The following is an 8,026-nucleotide window of genomic DNA, read 5'->3' on the forward strand; positions in this document are numbered from 1 at the left end:
GGGGGGGGGATATTCCCCAAATACATATATATAGCTGTACTCAAAAAAATCTCTTCCTGTGAAAGTTTCTTCTTTCTCCCCAGGAATGGCTGGTGGCTTTGAACTACTGACCTTGTGGTTAGTAGACAAATGCTTAACCACTATGCCACCAGTGTTGAACTATGCAAATATGAGCTTCTTGCGGGCCACCAAAGGGATTGACTAGCTTGTTAATCATGTAAATAAGGTGGAGTCATGGAAATAAGCAGGAGCACTGGTGGTATAGTGCTTACACATTGGGCTGTGATTCACACAGTGGGAAGTTTGCAACCAGCTGCAGCTCTGCTGGAGAAAGACTCGTCTTTCTACCCCTGTAAACAGTTAGTCTTGGAAACCCACCTGGAGGTCACTGTGAGTCAGGGTTGACTGATGGCAGGGAGTCAGTGAGTGTGCTGCCAATAAGTTGGACAGAACCCTAATGAGGGGATTAATCCGTTTTGCCATCCTGCTAGGTTTAAAAGGCACCATGCCAGAGGCCCAGAGAGATGATTTCACTAGCATCAAAAAAGAAGTACCAAGGCATGGACCTTGACCTGAGATCCACCATGGATCTAGGATCTAAAAGAGCGAACTGCAAGACCAGCAATGGTGAGAGGTGATAAGAAGCAATGTCTGAGCAGTGGCATCAGCAAAACCAGGATGACAGAGTGGTGGGCTTTGCAATTCATACAAGGAAGCAGAGTGCCTTCCGGCAGGAGTATGTTGCCTCTGGACACTGTCAGGAATGAGGAGAAAGCTGGGTCGCCAAGCCGTGAAGTTGAGCCCCTCTAGGTAGAGGCGTGTGTGTAGAGTGGAGTGCCTTTGGACTTTTACTGGCAGAGGTACCAGAACTTTGGAACACTTGCCCCAACAGGGCAGAGGCCAAGGGGCAGTGTGACTGGGAGACCAGAGGTTAGAGAGAGGTTTCCTTCCAGCGGGATTGAAAGGGGATTGTTTTGATTGCAAAACTGCATTCTGAGTGTTTCTGATCATGGAACATTCTAACCCAGTACTTCTTTAATTCAAAGCCCCCCCAAAAAAAGATTAAAAAGAAAAGAACAATTGTCAATGATCTGTGTGCCCATTGCAATGAGTTATCCAGTCCAGTAAAGAAGCCATTTTAGCATTTGGACGGTCATAATGCCTCCCCCCGTGTAAAGTTAGAGAGGGTCAGACTCCACACTGTTTTCACAAGGGGATGTGAGGTTAGGAAGCTTGTTACACTCCATTGGGTATCTCAGTCCTTGCTTTCCCGAGGCAAACTCCAGAATCTTCCCAGCAGAACACAGCGAACACCGCAGCTCACCGGGGACATGCAGTTCTGAAAAGGAGCTTCGTTGTCACACTCATGTGACCATAAAATTGGAACTCAAAGAGCATTCCATATGAATTATTAGAAGGTCACGGAAAGAAAAAGATTTCTTTCCTCCAAAAATTTCCCCCTGTCATTAAGACATCTTATTTTTCCTTACTTGTGTTAGGATGATTCTCTGGGAAACGCTGACTTTTACAAGTCGTGCTAAGTAGCATGTGGTTCCCACGTCTAAGTCTTCTCTCCAGGGTAGCAAAGTCCTTTAGAGTGATAAGACTGAAGCTTTATTTACAAAAGCTTTTTGGAGGCTCTGCCATGTCCAAATGAAAAGCTTCCGTCACATCCCTAAGGAGTCAAAATGGTTTCCATTTGCCCCTCTCTGGACACCATGGTGTGTCTGAGTCATGCAAAGCTCTCTGCCTCTGACTGAAAGCTGGCATTCTGTCCTTCGTGAATAACTTCCTTGCCAGAGAAGGAAATGAAAAAATAATTTCAGAGTGCCTATTGATCCAGCATTGCATTAACTGCTGCAGAGCCAAGCTATTTATTGACTACATGCTAACTGGCCACTTCTAATTAGTTCAGCTTTCCTGAGCAGATTTTAAAATGAGGTGGGCAGATACTACCTCTGAATCTTTGAAGTGGTCCCAGAGCTAATACTCAAAGGCAGCCTTTTGTTCTTACTCACAATCACCTACTTCCATAGAGGAATTTGATGGCTTCCCTGGAACATGTTGCTGACCAAGGTGGGGGAAATTTCTCTCTTTCTCAGTGAGAAATGGTGGGGTTCATCCAGTGAGACGGAGTCATTTTCTGTGTGGAGATTTCATTTCCGTTTTAGTCATTATGTTAGACCGGTGGACGAGAGAAACAAATCCAGAGACACTCATATGTGTAAGAGACAGTTTTAAATCCAAGAGTAATTGTATATGAAGAAAACATCCCAGCCCAGTTCAGATCAAGTCCATAAGTTCGATATTAGCCCATACATCCAATATTAGCCAATATGTCCAATACTAGTCCATAAATTCTTCTACAGACTCACACAGCACATGCAATGATGCCCAAAGAAGGAAGATCACAGGCCAGTGGGGAAAAGGTCTTGTGGAAGCATCTCAGCGCTGGTGTGGCTCTCCATGTGGCTCCTCCAGCTCCAGGGCTCTGGCTGCCATCAGTGTGGCTCCATATGGCTTTGTCAACAAGAATGTGAAGCATAGAGAGGGTGTGTCCCACCTCCAGGGAGGGAGACAGGAGTTCCCAGAATCCTCAGGAGAAGGCCATGCCCACACAGAGGCATCATTGGCTATGACCTGATTGACAGGCTAGACTCCACCCCTCTGCTCAAGTTGAAAGGAGATTATGTAATTGCCACAGTCATTGACCTCTTTTCCATAACATCTTCTTGGAAACCACTTTTCTCTACTTAGATTCACTACTTGAACGTTTTAGTATCTCAAAGTGAATCAGAGAACAGCCTTTTTTCCCCCTTAGTAAACTCTGTACTAAAGAATACATTACAAATCCAAAGTCAAAATTATATGTGCAACTTTGGATGAAGATTTACAGAGGGAACATACCTACACAGGCAGAGCACAACACAAGAGAAAGAACCTTACCAGAACCCCTGGAGGTCCTCCTGCCACCTCTGACCACTGTCCCCTTAATCATACCCGCTCTATGGGCTTTTCACACCATACATTACTTTTGCCTGACTCTGAATTTTACATAAATGGAATAAAATGGTATGCAAATTTTGTTTTTGACCTTCTTCACTCAGCATTCACTTTTTAAGATTCAACCAAGAATAATATAATTCTGTGATTAATTTACAGAAGATGGTATAGGATATTTATGTGCATATATATGTTTTGATTTTTATATTTGGCTTGTTTTTTTATCCTGTTCTGTTTTTGTTTGAGGTTTTTTTTTATTTTAACAAATCTAAAGAAAGCAAAGATCTAAACCCTGATCACTCGTTAGCCGAAGTTTAGCTAGTACCAAACTCTGCAGATGATCTTGAACTAGGTAGTTTAAGTAGAAACTGTCATGTCAAATTACTTCAGAAATATTCAGAAGATTGGATGGGTCTTAGTCCAGCTGAATAATAGTATGAACTCACTCAATCTCAAGTTTGACATGAATGTATTCCTATCCTTCGTATTACAGTGACTCCTTGCTTTTAAGATGTTTTACAAAGTTCTTCTAAGCATCTTTAATTCCCTAAAGCTTAAAGCCACTATGTAAATATTCACAGGATTATCCAAGGCAAAATTGTTGCTTTTTTTGGCTCCCAACAAGCAAACCAAGAGATTTTACTGGAACAAGATGCAAAGCACTATCATATTGAATTTGAACATCAATTTTAAAAGCAACTCTTTAAAATTTTGGTAAGTAGTAATCAGAGAAGCTGAATATTAATGAGACTGTGTCAAATGGCTTTGCTCTGTATTGGGGATTTGCTTCTGCTTTTAAAAATAAAGTAGCCTATAATATTTAGAAATACGTTTCCTTTTATATAATTCAAGAAAGATCATCTTTCAGGCAAATAAATCATGCTTTCTTAATTTGGGTAGAGGGATTGTTTGGCTTTTCCTCTAGTCTGGAAAAACAACAAAAGAAAACAAGGTCCACAGTAAGAGCTCTGCGTGTAGCTCCCTCATAGTGGGAACAGTCTGACCAAGAGACTTGTAATATTTGAGGACATGGTGTGGCAGCTCACTTTACATTTGGGGCCTTGGAGCAGATGCCAGCCTCAGCCATTCACATCGACTGATGCTGCAAATCCCCTGTGTAGCAAGGACCGCCGGCATGGAGTAAGCCAGAAGATGCTCTCTGCTAGAAGAACTAATTCTTTGACGGTTTGTCTTTGCCTTATTGGAATTGGGAGCCAGATTTGAGGGCTGAGTTGCATTTTGAAATGGTTATTTTCTGTTGAATAATTCACGGCGATCTTAGTATCAAATGAAGTTTATTCTCTCTTGGGCTTTGTGAAGCTCATCGGTTCATCTACTCATTTGTTCTTCTGCAGAAGGACACGGTGCAGATATCAACAGCATACTCTCTGGAGTCGAAGAAGGTCAACCTGAATTTACTAAGGTGCGGTCTTCCTTGACTGTTCATTTTGACCAGCATGTAAGAGGAATTCCAGAAGTTTGAGTACTAAGAGTCCAGGCTAATTGTTGCCTCAAAATCTCTCAATATCATAGAGTGACCATGGGTTCTGACTAGGGTTTGGGGTGCTCATTCACGACACATTCTCTAGATATATGTGCAGCCTGTACGGCTGCATTTTTATCATCCTCCTAAGGATCTTCAAAGTTACAGCCTACTTATCAGACACCCGAAGCCATTGGATCAGCACTAATTGGCAAACAGAACTCTGCTAATTTCATATTGCTCATCATAATTGCCCCCAAACTCACAATCGACACAGAACGCATCCAATTTCGCTTGAGCGGGGTTTTTAAGTAAGCCCTTACGTGCCTTTCGCAACTCGGGTCCATGAGGGAGCCGTCTCAGTGCTCTCATTCCTAACTCCTGTTGGGAGAAACACAGATTCTGCCAATGTTACATTTAAAGTTGCGAAATGAAACAACAAAGCCTTACCGTTTGCTCTCCAATCACTTTAAATGAAGGAAATGGGTTCTTCTAAATACTTGCCTGCCTCTGGTGAGGAAGTGCTTTTCTGTCAAGGGCATTTTCAGTCCGCTTTAAAACCTTAGACAACTAACATTGTGCATGGCCGCTTTGTGTGAACAGGACATTTCTGATGACCAGTGGGCACTTGAGCTCTGGGAGAAGGAAGGAGAATGTTGAAGTATATTGTCCACGTGAAGGCCATTTGATGACTTGCAACACTAGCTGCAAGTCAAGAGTTTTTCCCAGCGATGGCTGGCGGAGCATATAGCTGAGAGCATTCTTTGATTGATGGAGCAAAGTGAGCTTCCATAGACAAAGAACCCTCTTCATGCATCTATTTATATTTACTAGTCATTGTCTTGTTCCTTCATCATGAAAAACCACAAGCTTGTAAAAATGAAAAATGATTTTTAAAATATAGGAAATGAAGCCAAATGTTCTTTGTAATCACATACCTGGCACACAACCAGTTATTCTTTCTTTAGGTTCATAGATTTTCCTGCATTTATGCATACATTAATACATACAAATTGCCTTTACTGCTTTATAAAATAGCTATTTCCCACCCCCCAAAAATCCCACCTTTTTTATTGGGAGGTAATAAGATCCCATTCCATCGTTCAATCACATCAAGCAGTGTTGTATAGTTGCCGCCACCACCCGTTTCAAAACATTTTCTCCCTTCTTGGACTCCTCGGCCTCAGCTCCCTTTGCCCCCTTCCTTCCCCCCCACCCCCACCCCCACCCCCGGCGGGAACCCTGATTCATCTTGCCGTCTCTCCAGGTTCATCAATCCTGGGTTGATCTACTGAAAACATACAGCAAACATTCAAGAGGGCTACCCTCAATGACAAAATTCATCAGAGTGAAACCCCAATATGGAAAAGAAAAGAAATATAAGAAAATGTTGAAAACCAGATCAGGCCCAATGGGATCTGGGGGGAGCTACCGACAAGGTTTTAACTGTTCAAGCCAGTGTTATCCTAAAATAGATTATTATACCATCTTGGGAATTTAATTGTTTCCCCTAAAATATGTGAAACCCTAACTCCTAACTCCTGTGCCGGAGGAACCCTGAAGGTGCAGTGGCTACGCCTGGAACCCAACTCCAGGTCAGCAGTTCAAACCTACCAGCTGCTGACAGGGAAAGATGGAGCGTTCTACTCCCTTAAAGAGTTGCTGTCTCAGAAATTCATACAGCGCAGTTCTGCGCTGTTCTGGGGCGGCACTATGGGTCTGCACCGGCTCAATGGCAGTGAGCTTGTCTTCTGTTTCGGCTTTGTTTTGTTTTAGGAACTCTTATACCTACGAAAGGCCCTTCGTTGGTTTGCTTTCACCAAAAGCTTATAGAAAGGCCTGCCGACCTGTTTCCATAAAGATTACATTCCAGAAAACTCTAGAGCAGTTCTACTCCATGACACGTGGAGCAGCTGTGGGTCATCAGGGACTCCATGCCGCCAAATTTGGTTTGGGTTGGTTCCATCAACATGATCCCGTGTGCAAAGAGAGTGTTTGGTTTGATTTCGAAATCCACACAAGTCTAGGGTGGGTCCTAAGCCCTTCTTAGTTATAAAAGGATCATACCAGACAGAGAAAGAGAGACACATTGGGGATGGTGCGAGAAGAAGACAGATAGACATGACAGGTGCACCTACAAGCCAATGAAAGTCATGGGTTGCTGCTTATTTTACCAAATAAACAAGAAAGGGCCTCCCTAGGAGCCAGAGCCACCCACCTGTGCCAGTCTTTGTTACAGCAGCGTGACAGCTAAGCTACACTGTCTACTGCTTGCTTGTCTACCCATCATCCTGAGTACCTTTATATGTTGGTCCATCGTGCTTGCTTTCCTTTGCCCCTCTATTTTTAAAGGACTGGTCAGAAATAATTTTCTTTTGGGGTATCTACATCACTGTCATTTTAAATTTTTTTATTTTTTGGTAACCGTGGGGCACGCAGTGACCCCTTCATATTTTCTCCCCTCTCGGATCCCCTCTCAGAAATACCCAATGCCTAAAGCCCAGCAGGGGCTGAAACCTGACTGTCTGGGATTTCTAGAGAGGTTTTCCTTCCCTACTGGCAGTCCATTGCCTCCTCTCTACTGAAATAGAAATGAAAATGGTTGTTTTTGAACAGGCTGCGCTGTGTTCACCATACAGGGATTTTGTAGGTTACTGCCAAAAGGGGAACTCATATAATTGTTAGACCACAGGAGATGGTCATTCATTTCTACAAGAATGACAAATAAACCCACTAGGTTTTCTCGGCTACATTTTATAGTAGAAACTTAAAGCTAACTGACAACACATATGCTTAAAAACAAGGCTTTGGAAATTAGTACTATTTACCCTTCCCTGCTTAGGTATCAAATCAAACACACACTGTCATTGAGTGAATTATGGCAGAAGCCATTGTAAGCATTCACTCTCTATTGAGGAGCCCGGTGTTGTCATGGATTATGAATCGGGCTGTTAACCACCAATCAGCACTTTGGAAGCACCCGCTGCTCCGCATCAGGGGCAGTTCTTCGCTCTCCTACAGACAGGGCAGCTCTGAGTTGGAAATGACTCTGCGGCAATGGTTTGCATGGTTGGACTCTGTCTAGTGAGTTGGAATCCAGTTCTCCGCTCAGTGTGAGTTGTTGCTGATGTAAGGTGCTGTCAAGTCGGTTCCAATTCATAGCAACAGAACAAAACATCACCAGGTCCTGTACTATGCTCAAAATTGTTCTTATGTTTGTGCCCTTTGTTGCAGCCACCACGGGGTCAGTCCACCTCTTCGAGGGCCTTGCACCTTTTCCCTGCTCCTCTATTTTACCATGCATGATGACTTCTCTTTTACCACGCATGATGGCTTCTATTTTACCGTACATGAGGGCTTCTCTTCTACCACACATGATGACTTCTCTTTTACCACGCATGATGGCTTCTATTTTACCGTACATAAGGGCTTCTATTTTACCATGCATGAGGGCTTCTATTTTACCATGCATGAGGGCTTCTATTTTACCACACATGATGTCTTCTATTTTACCACACATGATGACTTCCATTTTACCGT

Source organism: Echinops telfairi, unplaced genomic scaffold (genome assembly GCF_000313985.2).
Source record: "Echinops telfairi isolate 266 unplaced genomic scaffold, ASM31398v2 ScPeMD7_7400;HRSCAF=8409, whole genome shotgun sequence".
NCBI lineage: Eukaryota > Metazoa > Chordata > Mammalia > Afrosoricida > Tenrecidae > Echinops > Echinops telfairi.